At 40.6% G+C, this 14,989-nt stretch overlaps 2 long non-coding RNA genes across 18 annotated transcripts in view; one reads left to right on the top strand and one right to left on the bottom strand.

Moving 5' to 3' along the window:
* The window catches only part of LOC146444402 (uncharacterized), a 40,185-nt gene that overhangs the window by 13,544 nt on the left and 11,652 nt on the right, over positions 1–14,989 (top strand). For 9 of the 17 annotated variants that reach the window (XR_014850558.1, XR_014850560.1, XR_014850549.1 and 6 more), the window contains 2 exons: positions 2,839–2,920; positions 11,716–11,801. This is a non-coding gene — a long non-coding RNA (uncharacterized LOC146444402). Of the gene's footprint in view, positions 1–2,838; positions 2,921–3,673; positions 3,819–11,715; positions 11,802–14,989 lie in introns of all 17 variants that reach the window. The other 8 variants (XR_014850571.1, XR_014850563.1, XR_014850570.1 and 5 more) reach the window with 2 other exon arrangements.
* Positions 1–14,989, bottom strand: part of LOC146444403 (uncharacterized) — a 49,610-nt gene that overhangs the window by 13,132 nt on the left and 21,489 nt on the right. The gene's annotated exons all lie outside the window — the stretch shown is intronic.

A 14,989-nucleotide genomic window follows, 5' to 3' on the forward strand; every position in this document is an offset into this window, starting at 1 on the left:
TGATGAAAAGATTTGTTTTTATTTCTATTCCTGCTTGTGTCTTACAGTTCCATAAAGATGATGGGAAACTACAAATCCCAAACTTTAGCAGCTTTATATGATATAAAACTAAGGAAGAGAAATGTTCATGATACATATCTGGAGGGATAAATACACAATAATAATGCAATCTGATAATAGAAAGAATAATTATTTGACAACAAATCCACTGTTAAATACAAGCAGAATAATATTGTCCTAATGAGAAATATAGCAAATAAAATGATACTACAGAAAGACACTCTTGAAACTTCCTCTGCGTTTAGAACTTTTCCAGTTGAATTTTCCTTTTTGTTTTGTGACCACTGAGATATAGTTAGTGAAGAAGCCAGTCAAAACTTCCCTGTCTTGATTTTTCTATCCCATATCTACAAGTCCAAAAATGTAACTTGTAGTAATTCCAGTCAATGTTAGGAAGGTGATTTTGCTGCTTATTTTCTTAGGTTTTGCTCGAGACTTGATTTTGCATGCTCTGATTCATACTGAAATTTCTGGTGCATGTGAGCAGAGTTTGTAGGGTCATCTACTTATTTTGTGCGGGAGGGCCAGCTTTTTTATATTGGGGATTCAAATAAGCACAGAAAAGGGATACTGTAGGAAAATGGTTATTTTTCAAGGGCGTTGGGCATTTACCCTTTCATTTGACTTCAGTGAGAACTGTGAAAACTCAGTATTTAAAAAAAGCCGATTTCTTGTTAGAAAGTCAAATGTTGACAAATAAATCTGACTTGCATATCTCTGGCTATAAAAAATGCTAAGATTCTATAGCTGGAAATGTCTGTTTTTATCTTTGTGTATGTTTAGCTTCAGCCATACTAATATAAAGTACAAATGTACCTTTCCTCATGTGGTAACTGTTTGCTTTGCCTTTTTCTTCTAAGAGGTAGAAGAAATTATAAAACCTCTACTGCCCTGAAACAAACAGACCAAAACAATAGAAATTATTGTTCACTACTCAATTAAGAAAATAAGAATTCTGTAATCTGCATAGTGTGAATTATGATTTTATACACTGCTGACTTTTTGAAATTAGGATCCTTGTACTGAACTCTTTCAGCTATTTTTATTACTGTTAGGAAAGAATAAGATGAAAATTTCAAAGACCTGTTAAGAGGGCCAGTTTTTGCACTGTGACACTCTGAAACCTAAGGAAAATAGAGCAAACATTTCAAGGAGCCACCCATGGCTGGGAAGAGGAGAGTATCCATAGACGTCTAGTTGCCAGTGTGTGCTGTAGCAGGTTGTGTGCACCTGGGGCTTTGGGTTTTCTTTTCAGAAGAGGACTAGCAGGCGAACCAAAACCCATGACTGGTTATTGATCAAAGTCCTCTCAGTGCAGCACTTTCAAGTTTTGGGCTCAGTTTTGGCTGGGTGGTGTTGATCTGCAAGTGGGAAAGGAGCCAAATCCAAAGCTCTGTGCTCCCCCAGTGCCCAAACCCGGGGAATGATTCCTTTGTCTGCAAGTCGTGGTTGAAGCCATGACCCTCCTCCCAGCAATGCCCAGGACAAGCTGGCCCCGCGGCCCCCAGCAGGAGCTGTGCTCTCTGGGATGGGAGGGGTGCACTGCTTTGTTGTGTGGAACCCGTAAGGATGGGGCTTCCCTCCGCATCCCGACTCCAACTTTCTGCTTTGATTTTATATCTAATCTCTCTATTAGGAGTTTTTTAATTTTAAATCCTGGCTTCATCTAGAATCAATTGGGCTGTGCTCAGCACTGACTGTCTTGATAGGTTTGAAATTCCTGGGAAGCCTTAATACTGGCGTTTTCTAAACACAGTAAGCAAAACACACTGGAACATTAGTAGGTAAAACACATTTTAAAGGCACAACATCACTTCGTAATTTTGTCTGCTAAAAACGTAATGGCTAGGGGCATCTTGGGGGAGTTGCAGCAAAGCCACAAGTGTTCTTCACAATTTAAAACTTCTGCGTTTTAATTATTTCTTTTTTTTTCCCTGCTACTGTAAAAGATCCCTGGAGACAATGAGGCTGTGACACTTACTAACAAGGTATCCTCACTGTGCAGGGAGCACCATAAAAAACACAAAATGGACACGCAGAATAAAATACAACACCCGCTTTCCCATTTCCTGGTTTCTCTACTGTCTGGTGTTACATTACATCAGCAGTGGGTAAAAAGGAAAAAAAAAACAACAAACAGATGGAAATGTCATCTCTAAACTGACAGAGCCTCTGTAAATTTGCTTGAAAAACTATCTTGAAGAAAATAATAATACTTATATTACTACTACTAATAAAACATTCTACACTCTTCTGTACTTCATTAATTTAAGCACAAATTTGTGGAGCTGGTCACACACTAAAAATTGAAGAGTTTGGTACTGCAGTTGCTTTGGTGTGTTTTTTCAGCATTGTAATGGGCTACAGCAAAACAAAGGAGGATATGAATATATGGCAGTTGGTATTTAGATTTGGGTGTCACTTTTGCTTGTTGTAAATGTCTTTTTAAAAACCTATTTTCCTTGTATCATGCTATTAAATGGTAGAAGATGCTGATATAGAAAATCTAGAATTATTTGATAACCAAAATTATGAGTGTTTTTTGTAGTATATTTCTCATTAGCAACCTCTTGACTGATAAGGAATCCTGAGGTCCAGGCTAAACTCACCCATGGGGTAGAATGGGCTGTTAGAGAGTGACATGATAGATGGATCTCTTCCTCACCTTCCAAACTCAGTTTCTTTATAAAGCAGTAGAAAGCAAACATTTTCCTAGAGTATCAAAAAGCAAGCTCAAGCAGAACACTACCATCACCCCTTTCACGGTATTTTTTTCAGGAATCTGTCTCTGATTTTAATCCAGAGGAGCTGCTTTTGGAACTGGTGTGTCCGGCTTTGGTGTTTGTCTGCTGAGGAAGAGGTATGCCCTTTGTCCCTCACCTGCAGATGGCTTGGATGCTTTTACTTTACTGGGGCAAGCACTTCCCAGTGGGCTGCATTCAGAAAGTGCTTTTCATAGCATTAGTACAGAACGAAGTTACAAAAGAATATTAATCTAATACATTCCAAAATTCAAATATGTGTGATTAATAAGCATTATTATCTATAAATAAGGCTCTAATGATACTTTGGCAGTGTTGTAAACACAAGAATCAGAAGCAATTATTGTCCTTATTGTTCTGCAAGTACTTTCCATGAATACCAAATGGATATTACTGTCCAGCTCCTTGGCACATAGAAATCCTGTAAAGAACAGTTGTCAGTCAGTAAGGCCTGGCCGGCTGCTGTTAACTACGTTTGTGTAAAATATAGTGTACCTAAAGACAAAGCCGATGAGTTATTGAAAGCAAGATGATTGATTAAAAAATCTATTCTTTGTCCTTTGCAACACCCAAAAATATGTTAAATAAAGCCTCTGAGAAAGTTTTCCCATCCTGTGAGATGAACTGTTTGTGTGATAGTTGTGATTAAAAATGGAAATGGATTCTCTGCCAAAACCACTGCCCTTCTTTGTGTTAAACCCACAAAGGTGAGGATGTCCCAGCTGAAAGGTGGTGTGTAAATAACGACAACCTTCCCCCTGCCCCCCTGCTGTAAGAGGTAACCCAGGACTAGTTTTTAAAGACACAGGATGAAAGGGGTCTTAATCCTCGTCACGTTTACCTCTCCCCAGTTTGTACAGGTTCTATAGACTGGAGTCACGCTGGTGGCCGGGTCCCACTCTCTGTGACACCCCCACTCGCCTGCCTTTGGCAGTCTCACCTCCCTCATCAAACCTCGCTGCTTTAGATGGCGCCAGCCAACAGCAGCATTTTGTGGTGGGTGTCATGTTGTTCTTCAGATGCCAGGGTGTCATCGTGAGCAGGAACAGTGTGGGTCTGACTCTCCGAATATGCAGAAAGAAAAAGTAAAAAAAAATAAAAAAATCAAACCCCAAACAGTAAGCTTTACTTTCCAAATGTGTTCAATTCTTCTTTCCTCTCCTTGATATTTGGGGCATGCACCACCCTATACCATGTGGTTTAACATTTTGTTCTCTATTTGTAGGTCAACATTTCCATGATTAAACTTCATCCTTTATTCAGCCTGTTCTGGCTAGGCTTTGCAGCACATGTGATATAAGCTGTTTTCACAGCTAGTAGGCCAAATCTTACTCTGAATAAGGGAGCCAAACATATGTGACTGAGTCAGACACTTAAATCAACTCCCTGGTAAATGGGAGATAACTCCAGGTGCAGTGATGAACACTGAGAACCAAAAAAGTGGGAAGGGTGGCCAGCAATCCTCTGTGTAGGAAAGGAGACATCCTATGCACACAGGCAGTGAAATCATAGCCCTACCCAAATTTTGCTCTCATACATTTGCCTGAGGACACAGAGCCCTCTTCACTGAAGTAATTGGGAATGTTTCCATTCAGGGTCAGGCCAGCCTGGGGTAGGCTCAGCTGCAACTGGTCATGAAACAGGTTGTGCAGGAGGGGGACAAGGCAGCAAGAAGCCTTGCATTTGCAGCACGCACAAGAGGGCGGCTGGCGGAACATGGAGCACTTCATCGACAGCATTATGTTTCTTTCACTTGCCCTCCCTTCCTCACCCTTACCTTTCTCATTTATGGACCAAAGCTGGTGGCTTTTTTGCCTGGTGGCAGGTATCTGTTGCTCTAAGTCCATGAAGTTGGACTGGGTGATCTATCCTCTTAAATCAGTGGAACAATTCCTGGAAACACTGGCCATCCAAACCAATCATCTTTGGTGCAGAGGATTTGTGTTAAAGGACTCTGGCTGTGTGGCCAGCAGCCCTCCTCCTGTCCTTTGCCATTGTGTGGTAATTCTGTTAAGTTCTGTGAAGCCTACAAGGCTCATCAGGCACAAGCAGAGGAGCCAGAGGAGCAAGGGATGTTATAAATAATCTGGATCTGCTGTGTGGTTGTTGTGTGATGTTCCTACCTTCACCAGGGCTGGAGTAGTCCGGGCTGTTGGGTTGATACACAGCAAGTACCAGAGTGAAGAGCAAAAGAGAACTCCTGCAGAAGGTCCAGAGAAGACCTATTTTCCTCAAATGGACATGGCTGTACCCATAGTATTGTAGAGAGAGGGCTGCACTTCATCTATAATTTGGTGATGAACTGCAGCATCGCAGACAGGAGTTGACAATGAACCTTTTCTGTCAGGAAAAACCCTTCTGGAGCTACACTGAGGTTGTCTTCCTCAGCTAAAGGAAATACAGGCAACACATCAGGGCTTACAGTGACTTTTGCTTTTTTTGGTGTTTTTTTTTTTTTTTTTGTTTTAATGGCACCCATTCTTTAGGTTTTGTTAATTTGCTTAGGTTTTTCTCAATAGCTTTTTTTTTTCCCTTTTTTTTTGTTGCTTTGTGAGTACTGTGTTATCCATAGTTTAGAAAGTACTGTCCTGATAACACAGAGAGTAGATAACACACATAAGATGAAGTTTATGCAATAGTCTGAGGCTTAGAGGACCTGCCTCATGGTTGGGCAAATCCCTGGGCATGCGTGTGGGCATGTGATCAACTTCCCTGCCATTGCATTGGGAAGAAAAGCCTGCTGGCTATGAGACGTTGCCAAGGACCTAATAGAAGACAGGTGCCTTCAGTGCTTGTCTTGCAGTTAGGGGTGCTGTACTGAATGAGGCACAGAAGTAGATCTGGTCTAGTGTGCCTGGGGACATGGAATGGTGCAAGTCAGGGGTAGGATGAATTGCACGTTCCTGGAAACCAATAGGGAGAGTACCATGATTCTGTCCTCACTGGAGTGAAAGTTAATCAAGAATATGCTGGAATAAATCCCTATGTGCATCAAAGATACATTGGTATCAAATTAATGGAAAGGAGAAGGGAATTTAGGACAGCTAAGATCTGCCGATAGGGTCAAGTGACCTCCCTATCCTTGGGTCTACATTTTGGAAACACGAATTGCACTTTGGTTTCACTTTTAAAAGTGTGAGCCAAATTGTGATGCTTACAGAAAGCAAGAAGATTGGAAGAAGATGGGAAAGCCCTGTGATCAGAGTGTGAGAGAATTGCAGCATGGTATGGTGATGTGAAGTTGAGTAAAAAAATTAGAATTTTCCCCTCCAGTTATTTAAACAAAAGAAGTTAAGTTCCCATTTTCTTATGGTTAAATAACAGTCTCCCTCTTCCATGGTATAAAAGATCCCAAGATCACACAGGAATGAATTAAGACTATGGTACCAGACATAATTTCAAGTTAATGAAGAGACAGTATGTTTTGTATTATCTTTTCTCTTGGTTTTGATTGCCGTTTTTGGGGGGTTGATATTACTGTAAGTAAATACATTTGTCTTTTGTTTCATTTCCCCCCTGTGACCTATTTCATTTAATTAGAAGGAAATGTATAATAGGAAATGAGTATCATCACACTGGGCTCCATCCAAAGCCTGTGAAATCATCAGGAACCTTTCCTGGGCTTTTCACCAGCACTGGGTCCAGCCCAGCAGAAAAGAGGGGCTATTTCTACCTCATCTGAAGAATGTGCGCTGTCAGTGTAAAAATATTACAGTCCTTATTTTGAGGTCTGGCCCCAATACTAGGGAAGGATTTTGCTACTGCATATTCCTCTCTGAGCCACATGTTTCACATCTGCAGCAGCACATTAAAGGATAAAGGTTCCTAAAACTTTAACTCTGAATATACATATAAAAAGAAGATACAAATTAAGGAAAAGATAAAAGATATTGATGGAAGTACAGGAGATGCTCTTTAACATGCATATTATTGACTCAATAGATTGTTACGGCTTCAGAGCTATTAGGGTCTGCTGTGTCAATGTGTACTTAGGGACTGTTTAATATGCAGATGGTTGACATGACAGACTGGAGCCATTACAGTCTATCATGTCAGGGGGGATACATGAATACGCACTTTGCCAACACTGTAAAAAGTCCCTTTAAAATGCAGTAGCTGTTTTTTAAAATAATTTAATAGGTTCGGTTCTTTGGATGCCCAGAGACTTGGGAATCTGGATTTATCAGCAACAAAATTTATTTCCAAATTAAGTCATTTTCCATGTGGAATGTGCAGTCTCGAGGACAAGGTGTAATCTCAGATATGCAGCTCCTATCAAATCTTGTAAAATTAGCTACTGCACTTGTGCATGTGTAGAAGAGATCAGAATCTATCTGTCGGCATGTGTCTTTTTGAAGAATATAGTTTTGTCTTTTTGAGGGGTAAGGGAGAATGTCGTCTCTTTTTTCATTCAAATAATCTTCAGTAGCAATTAAATAGCTTATGCTACCTAAGAGATCAGTTATTACAAGATAAGCAGTATGACAGTTTGGAAAACTGAATAAGTCTTTGATTATTTACTAAGTTTTGATATCTGCTATTTGCCTCAAAATGCTAAAAAGTGAAGTATAAGATACAAACATGAAAGGCTCATTTGATCATCATAAGGAAAGAAATCAGTAGTTTTGCTTTTCTTTTCCTCAACAACTTATTTTTTATTAAAATAGCAAAGCCAAGTGCTGTGTTTAATAAGATATATTTTTTTCATTTGAATATCAAATGGAAAAATACAATTAAAATATTTCTGCTTTTACATTAATCGTAGGCTATATTTCAGCAATGCATATATCTAAGAAGCTCTGCATACACATTTGGTATATATTAGATTCTTCTAACAGACACCCAGACCTCTTCCCCCGATTTTTAATGTTGTTTTTTTATGGCAGTGATCCAGGGACGTTTTAATTTGCAAGCCTGTGAACTTAGAAATAATACTTGTAGTGGGGCATTATGTCTAGTCCATTCCCTCTAAGTTTATTGTCCTGTGACACCTAGCTCTGATTTTAGCTGATTTGCTGAACTGAGTCGCACGGTGCAATTCCAGCACAAAATTCACTGAGCAAAAGTACTCTGCCTTGCAAATAATAGTAATTGTGCAATATTATAAAGGCCTTTCCTCTTATCTGTGGGACAGTTGGGGGACATATTTTGCAAAAATGTGCATTTTCAGGCAAATGTCATGGCTTATTTCTGACAGCTCCTTTTACTGCCTGGTGCTAACACGGAGACCATGGAGGCAGTTTGGATGTGGTGGTGATGGGTAGGGCAAGTCCCAGAAGGTAGAAGGTGCAGAGAGCACATTTCCCATAACCTGTTACACATGTGCTCCTGGGTCTTCTATGAGATTTCTGCAATGACGCAGGAAAGCCAGGAAAAGCTTAGGGAAAAAGAGAGGTCTGAAAAAGCCCAGGAGGTGGCTTCTTCTTACAGCTGAATTCACCATGACCTTCAGGAGAGGTCCCTAATGGGAGATACCTCTCCCTGATGCTGAGTTACCTCTGCAACAAGGGAGAACCAAACAGCAGGAGCCTGAGCTGCAGGAAAATAGGTCACAGCTTCAAACTGCATAGTACCTGTGGGAAAGGTGAGCTTTGTCCCTCCTGAGCTCTGGGATGGCAGGCACATCCCTGTGGCAGTGGGTGGTGACCGCGGCTGAGGAAGTGGCAGCCCACACAGCCCTTCTGCCTCCACCTCTGACCATCATAGTGTCTGAGGGAGCTCGTGTGGCTCTCCAGGCCTCTCTGCCCTTCTTCTTCCCCAGGGCAGCCCTGGAAGTTCCACATCCCTCATGTTAACCATGTGCAGAGAAAAATTGTCAGTGAAAGAGGCACGTATGAAGGTATGATGTGAAGCGCTGCGTTACCTGATGCTAATCAATAAAGCAAAAATGTAGCTTTTTGACAGCACTTGTAATTTTGACTATTGCAATGGTGTGCCATTTCTTTGAATGCAGTACGCTTCTGTGCCCCATTAAAGCATGGCTGGCATCGCTTTCAACTATTCACAAATGCTGAGATGTTGCAAAATGTAACATTTACAAAAGATACATCTGGTGTATATTTACAAGGCTCAGGAATAATTTAAATAGTGCCTGTGCCATCACCATATTAGGAGAAAAGTTAGTCCCAGCCGCATATGTGAATCAGTAGTCAAATGTGTGCTGGTTGAAAGTCCACTGCTATGATACAGTATTTTTGGGGTATTAAACGTGAACATACCAATCCGGGTATAACACTCAAATGAGATAAATATAGACCTGCATAACATATGTGATAACTGCCTATAGGCACCTGTTTAAACAGTGTGGTCAGAAACCCATGTTTTGAGGGACAAATGCTTAAATATTTTTTTTAGTAAAGCAGAATCCTTGGCTTCTCATTGTGCTACATCATCATACCTTTTTCCTGTTCTTCACTGAGAATTGTAAGACCTACCTTGGAATTGAGGAAAAAAATATTGAGCAGCTTCCTTTATATCACATAACATGTAAAGGACAAAAAGGTGTTTGTCTCCTCCTGCCAGTGCAATACCACTTAAATTACGTTTGAAAACTATTTTTTAATTAATGTGATGGGTCATGTTTTCACCACACTAAGGCAGGAAATTCAAGGTAAACCAGATACTCCCTTTCTCAGTCACACAAACATGAATTAAGCATGTAGCATTAGACTTAATTTCAATTTCCAGGTCTGTAATTGAATCTAGCTGAATGTGAACTCTTTTTTTCTGCACCATCACATTGATATCTGGATGTTAGTGACATTATTTAAAGCAACAAATCAACCTATAGGACTATGTTCAACTATATGTCATTTGACAGTAAATGGAATAAAAAAATGTTACTTTTCTCTAGGGGCAGATTTCTTAAAGGGTTTTCATCTTTTGTCAAGATATTTAATCTTGGAATGTTACAAAAAAATGCACAGTTTGTACAAGTGCAGATTTCTGCATGCACAGTTTGCCTGATTGCTAATTTGGCTGAACACACTTAGCCTTAACACACACGAATGAGAGAGGAAAGATAATTTTTGCATATATCCTTCTGAGTCAAGTGTGATTCCATGGACTCTAAGGGAAGCAGGTATCCACTTTTGGGGCTGAAGGCTGTCAGTCTGGATCACCCTGTACATCAGTCTCAGTTCATGCATGCCAATGAGAACAAATCCTAACAATGAGCTGTTGAGCGATGCCAGCAGAAATGAATGTTTCTGAAAGCTTCAGGATTTTGGAGAAAGCAGCTGAAGCCGACTCTGTGGCACTCACCACTCCTGGCTAACTGAAGGAGGGACAGATTTTGGCACAAGCTTCCCATGTAATGGACAGATTTGAACACACCTTTGTTTTCCAATGGGCTGAGTAAAGCTGGTATGGGACTATAGAATTAAGCCAAAATGCCCAACCATGTTATTTCCTCAGAGGGGTTCACTGCAGAACAACTTCAACTAAATTATTTGCACTACTGGCAATTATTAATTCCTTTTGGTGAGTCTGTCCATCCACCACAGTAGCAATCATGTGCTGGGATGTCTACTGCTCAGGACATCATACTCCTTTGGAAGTGGATGATTGTTTAATTGATAGATTGTAAAGAAGGTCTGACCTATTGCCTTTTTGTGTTTTGCTTTGTTTCAATTGCCTGGACTCTCACAGCTCCTTAGTAGCTTTTCTGATCCATCATGTCAGGCTGGCAGCTGTGCCTCTGCACTGTGCCTGCCTGCCCACCGTGAGCCAGATTTCACTCTCAGATGCTTGGCATATCCTCCACGCTCACTGTTCTCTCACTGGGGAGCTGATTCTGCCTTCACCTCTATTAAATGGCTTGGTTTTAATGGCAGCAACTGCTTTCTCCCATGGGTCCTCTCAATCCAGGGCTCTAGGTGTGCAAGGACAGAGGAGGAGGGCACATTCCCAGATGTCCCTAGGTGTGTGCTATGCATGTGAGATCAGGCTCCTGCCTGACATCTGCGGACTGAGATGTCCACTCCTCTAGCAAATTGTCCCACTCAGAACCATTTTAATTTGGAGATATTTTCCCCAGGCTGTGAAACTTTTGCCATCACTGTGGACTCCCCACGTCTCTCAAGCCTAAATTCCCTGGGTCATGCAGGCCCACGGAGGATGGCATCTCAAATGAATAAACTCGTTTTTACATCAGTTCACCTGAAAAATTGTCCTCGGATGTTTCCACCCCTCCCCAACACCAGGAAAAAATGGTTGAAATTTTATAAGCAGATTTTCAAGAAGGAACAGATTTTTTTAACTGCCAAGCTGTATAATAGGCGTTTTTGAGAGGTCGTTAACTTCAACAGTATAGTCAGAAACAGTGTTACACCCCGCACTGCATCCATCGTTAAGCAATTAAGTTACTGATGGGCTTTTACATTTATTTACCTTGATGGAAAGATATGTTTACCGAACCTGAGTACAAATCAACATGAGGAGGTGGAAGTTCAGAGTAAATTTGACTAATGATGTTGTGTTTTCATCCTTAAAAGAAAGAAAAAAAGTCTCCCTGCTTTTGATGTTATTTTGTCTTCATTGGAAGGGATCCGAAGTGATCCCAACTGTCATGTGAGCGCTCAGTTAGGCTCAGATCCTCTTTGATTGCAGCTGAACATCTCTCTCCGTTGGCTCATACCTTTCCTTATATGAATAGAGCATACAGCACTTCAGGTTGTTTATTGAACAGCACTTTAACTCTTCCTCTGTGACTGCCCTCACGATTACATCTTTAAGCAAAATATGAGCTGTTGCCGCCTTTGCCTGAGGAAATCTTTATGCAGCTGCATCATTGATGTGAAGAAAGAATTTCCTCTCATTCTCAGAGTACCTTCTAAAACACAAATGAGAAATATTTTTTCTGTGAAACTTAACTCTCTCTCCTTTTTTTCAGGTCCACTCTTTTCTTCAGTCTTGGTGTATGGATTTCTTTCTCTCCAAGTAATTCCTTAGCATCCCCTTGAATGGCATCTACCACACGTGAGCATCCTCCACAGTCTCTAAGATACTTTTGTTGTTTTTCTTCTTTGAACATTTGTTTTTTTGAGATGACATTGACAGACATGAGGCCTAAGTCTGGAGATGTTCTGTGGGTAGAACTCACATTTATTTCAGTATGTCGAGCAGTTTTAGGATTTGATCCATATTGAAGACTAGCATGGCGTAATGAGGCCTGGGCATATAAAACAATATGTATTCTAACACAGCTCACTCAAAACAAATATGTTCCCTTCTCTTCGGCTGGTGTAAACAAACAATCTCCATTGTGTTCTGCATGGCTCTGCTGCGCCGCCTTGCACATGGCAAGAGCTTGGCTTCCCTGTTCACAAAAACAGCATCGCTATCCTGTGACACAGAAAGCTTCCCAATGCAGGCCCACACAGGCCTGTGGCTTAGCATGCTGGTCCTAAAAACTGATAATAGGCCTGGTGTTAAGTCCTAAGTGCTTTATGAGGGAATTTTTCTTACGACAGATATATTTTAATAGGGTCTTGTTTCTGAGTTCTGTGCACTTCAGTCAGACAGTACTGACTTTGGATTCCACAGCTGGAAAGCAGAGGATCAGTGTAACAGTTGTTGCAAAATCTTCTCACACTGACCCACAAAATCTCCCCTGATATCTAAATTTCCTTGCAATAAAAATTGTCAGCTTTGTGAAAATTCGTGATGACTCGAGGTGGAAACATTAGCAGGGGTGAGTTCAAAACTAACGCGTGAGATCCATTGTCTGTGTGAAGCAGAGTGAGTTTGAACCCAGGTGTTCCTTCCGTGATTGAAGTCAGACTTTTATGCCATTCTGCAAAGCCATTACCCTCTCCTGTAACTTGTGCTGGAAGCAGAGCGAGATGTTTTGGCACTGAAATGATTTCATTGTTAGGCTAAGTGTAACGCAGATGGCATTCTTAAATGTAAAATTCTTTTTATGATTCTTTCAATTTCATATTTATTTCATTAGATCATTATTTATGTTAAAGAGTCACCATTAATCTGAAACGTGCTCAGCTTGAAAGAAAATGTTGAGAGGAGTTTCAGGTATCTGATCCTCAATCCTTTAGTTTTTGTGTTTTGCATTTTCCTATTTAAAATGGTTTTTTCTGTCTCTAGGTGCTATGTGACAGATCCACACAAACAACAGAGGGGAAAGAGCCTCACTTAACTGATTAGAGGAGAGAAGCAGTGAAAGGGAATATGCACAAAGCACTGCCAAGTTCACAGAGCAAAGGGAAAGATAAAAAATAGAATCATTTCATGGACTTTTTTTTTTTCTCCATAGAGTAATGTAAGGTATTTCTTATACTAGCAGCAGGGAAACAGTTTTCAGACAAAAATGTGATTTCTTAATAAAGGATCTCTAATTCAAAATATATTTATTTAATAAACAGTAATTATGATAGCAGCAACTACTCATTCATATCAATAATTCATTCAGAAGTAAACCATATCAACATATTAGCATTTATTTTGCCATTTAATAGGCTGTGATTTAAAATAAATCTAAATCATGGTAATCATTCAGCTCCATATGCTGGGAAAGAAAAAGTCACCTTAAACCAGATGCATATTGTGAAAAAAAAAAAAGAAAAAAGAAGAAAAAGAGGAAGACAAGTTGTTCTAAAGAAACAGCATATGGGAGAAAATCTTAAGCTGGGGCAAAGATGCTCTGCTTTGTAGATGTCAATGTAGTTTTAAACTGAAAGAGGTGGGCTTAGATTAGATATTAGAAAGAAGTTGTTCACTAAGAAGGTGGTGAAACACTGGAACAGGTTATCCAGAGAAGCTGTGGTACCCCATCCCTGGAATTGTTCAAGGCCATGTTGGATGGGGCTTTGAGCAACCTCGTCTAGTGGAAGTTGTCCCTGCCCACGGCAGAGGGGTTGGACTAGACTTTCTTTGAGGTCCCTTCCAACCGAAACAATTCTATGATTCTATGATTCTGTGATAACTATGATTTTATAATAATGAGGCTGAGTTATTCCAAATGAGATTCTGGTCAGTAATTTTCAAGAACTGGGAGTCATATACTGATTTCTTTCTTTTAGAAAATAGAAAAATAATATTTCTCTCAGTTTTAATCAGAAAAAGGCAATAAATGTGATCGAGAAATTCTAGCTTGAAGATGTTTATGTATGGAAAAAATAAGCTGTTTGCAAGTTCTACGTTTGCTCTACACATGTACCTGTTTGTGTGTTTGGAGCAGCATTTATTTTTCCTGTTGCTAATTACATATCCAATCCCTCTCCTAACCTGTATCCTTAACTACCCATGCCATTTTGTCAGCTGACGGCTCTTTTTCAGCTCCCTAGCACATCAGCACTCCTGAAGCAAGCTCTGTTGAAAACCTTTCTTGCTGTCACCCCTCTGAGGTCCAGAGAGCGGTCTTTGGAGCCTGTGGTTGTACTTTGAATTTTTTTTCTTTTGACATACGGAAAAAGCAATGAAAGGCTCAAGCCCTAATCAGCCTGTGCTTCCCTGCTACAGCATCTCAAGCAGTTGGTGTAGATCTCCTCTTGCTGCTTTTTCTGTTTGGTTTTGCTTTCATAGGTGAGGCCAGAAGCCATTGTGGGGAGTGGGGTGTCACCACTCTGCCTGTTCTGCTCTCATGTCCAAGACAGCCTTGGTGCCACCATAGGGCCCTCTTGTCCCTGGATGAGCTCAGCAAAGCCCTTTCTCTCCCTCAGACAGAGAGCCCTGTATTCTGTCCGGGAAAATAAGACTGTGCAGCCCTTCCTCCCTGGAATTCCATCAGTGATGTTCTCAGGGGACCTCTCGAGGTAGTGGCAGCAGTCACAATGCTGTGAGCATGGTGCAGGTTAACTCTGCAAAAAGGTGTTTTCTTATCCTTGCAGGTGAGTTTTGTCACCTGTGTCACTGTTGTGTTATTCTTCCAAGGCTGTTGGTATTGTCCCAGCAATGACTGCCCTGCACACATAGCCTATGGTGCATGGGGATGTAAACTTCCCAGGACAGGCAAGTTTACATGGTACATGCCTTTTGTTTTTTTCCAGCCTCTGCCATGATTTATGCTGTTAATATTCCTCTAACAATTTTTAAGGAGAGAAAGGAGTCATTATTGTTTTTCTGTACCCTAATAGAGAGGAGCCTTGTATTTTCCACAAGTTATTGCATTATTTCTCTCTCTGGTGTGGCTCTGATTTAGTGCTGGATGA

Source organism: Lichenostomus cassidix, chromosome 1 (assembly GCF_008360975.1).
Source record: "Lichenostomus cassidix isolate B80296 chromosome 1, HeHo_3.0, whole genome shotgun sequence".
Classification (NCBI taxonomy): domain Eukaryota; kingdom Metazoa; phylum Chordata; class Aves; order Passeriformes; family Meliphagidae; genus Lichenostomus; species Lichenostomus cassidix.